At 45.1% G+C, this 2,213-nt stretch overlaps 1 pseudogene; it reads left to right on the forward strand.

Moving 5' to 3' along the window:
- Nucleotides 1-433: 433 nt before the first annotated feature.
- LOC110314394 lies at nt 434-1,772 on the forward strand (annotated as a pseudogene).
- Nucleotides 1,773-2,213: the final 441 nt, after the last annotated feature.

Here is a 2,213-nt window from a genome sequence, read left to right on the forward strand (position 1 = left end):
GGTATAGCTGGGTCCTCAGGTAGTACTATGACCAATTTTCTGAGGAACTGCCAGATGGATTTCCAGAGTGATTGTACCAGCTTGCAATCCCACCAGCAATAGAGGAGTGTTTCTCTTTCTCTACATCCTCGTCAGAGGAGAAACTATTACTGCTATATTAGTAAATCAATCCAACTCCTAACAACATTCTTAATATCTGGCCTCATGTCTACAAAGGAATGCAGTTTTCACCTCTCATTATAGGCTTACATTTTTAGAAACCTAGTTTATTTAGGGTTCCTTAATTCTTTAACCTCCATTCTAGCCCACCAACCAGAGGAATGGAAAAAAAAAAGGTTTCTAGGAATAGAGTTTGGACCTGTTTAATAGGAGTTCTTTGTGAGGTCAGGGGGGGGGGGTGCTGCTGCTTAGAGAGGGTGGGGGCCCTTTTGCCATGGCTGCTGGATGGCTCTCCAAACCAAATCAGGATGCCGAGGTGTACATGAGAGGCCTAGACAAGAAAGTGAGTGAACGGCTGCTATGGAAGCTCTTTCTCCAGACAGGGCAAGTAGACAACACCCTCATTCCAAAGAATAGAGTCACTGGCCAGCATCAAGGCTATGGCTTTGTTGAATTTCTGAGTGAGGAAGATGCTAACTATGCCATTAAGATTATGAACATGATAAAAAAATCTATGGGAAGCCAATATGGGTGAACAAGGCTTCAGTTTACAACAAAAAACTGGTGTAGGAACCAACATTTTCATCTGAAATATGGATCCAGAAATTTATGAAAAGCTGCTTTTGGAGTCATGTTACAGATGTCCAAGATTAGGCAGGACTCTAAAACAGGCCACTCCAAGGCTTATGCCTTCATTAATTTGGCTTCATTTGATGCTTCAGATTTAGCAGTTGAGGCCATGAATGGGCAGTACCTGTGTAACTGCCCTATCACTGTGTCTTATGCCTTCAAAAAGGACTCTAAGGGTGAATGTCATGGCTCAGAAACTGAACAACTTCTGGCAGCCCAGAATCCATGATCGCAGGCTGATCACCCTCACCAAATATTTGTACATGCAAGCCTTCTGCCCTCTGCCCCCAATCCTGTGGTTTTATCCCTGGATTCTGGGCTTCCTTCACCAGGCAAGCTGCCTCCTAGATCTTTCCCATTTCCAGTGTCACCTCCTGGAGCCCTCCCTCCTGGGATACCCCCAGCCATGCCCCTAACATCTATGCCACCTGGGGCTAGAGGACATGGACCCTCAGCATCAGTAACTCAAGAGGTTAGACATCCTGGTCACAGACATTCACATCCTCATCCATTCCCACAAGGTGGGGTGCCCCATCCAGAGATGTCCCATATTCAGCTGGCCCACCATGGCCCTCATGGCCTAACAAACCCACATGATGGGCCTCCAGGCTCGGAGGGGGTGGGAGCCACCACACCTATAACCTCCTAGAATGCCTTATCTTGGTCTTCCTCCTATGGCATGCCCCTCTGAGGGCCTCCTTTTGGGTCATTCAGGTCCCATAACTCCACAAGATATACATGGGCCAATTTCATTGATGCCCCCTCATGGATACAATGGTCCTCCAAGACCTCATCCCTATGGCTCCCAGAGGGGGCCCCTACCTTTACCCAGACCCAGTCCACTACTCCTAGTTCCACCTAGTGGTCCACTTAGGGGCCACCTTCTCAGTAAATTACCATCCTTGGTCTCCTTCTTTTATCCTCTCTATATCTTCATTTCTTGGACCTGTCAGGTTTGCTGTAGCTGGTCAGGGATGTACTGACCCTCTCAGCCACTCTATCCTCATTCCAATGTCATGTTTTCACAGGGGATTTTTCTTCATTTTTCTTTTAAAATATAGGTCCTAATTTCTTTACACCTGTATAGAAAAATGCAACTATGCTTGTTACAGAAGAAGAAGAAGAAGAAGAAGAAGAAGAAGAAGAAGAAGAAGAAGAAGAAGAAGAAGAAGAAGAAGAAGAAGAAGAAGAAGAAGAAGAAGTTGTTGTTCTTGTTGTTTGGGGAGATTCCACTCTTGATTGTCTGGATAATAGCAGTTCAGTCTAATAGCAAACACCATGCACAAATCAGTGGCAGTGACATAATTGAGCAGAATCTGAAAGGCTCCACCAAATTGGCATGAATCAGCCAACATACAATGGAAAATTAATTGGTGAGTTCTTTGTAAAAAGTTAAGACAAATATCAGTGAAGATCAGGAAGAG

This window comes from Mus pahari, chromosome X (assembly GCF_900095145.1).
Source record: "Mus pahari chromosome X, PAHARI_EIJ_v1.1, whole genome shotgun sequence".
NCBI lineage: Eukaryota > Metazoa > Chordata > Mammalia > Rodentia > Muridae > Mus > Mus pahari.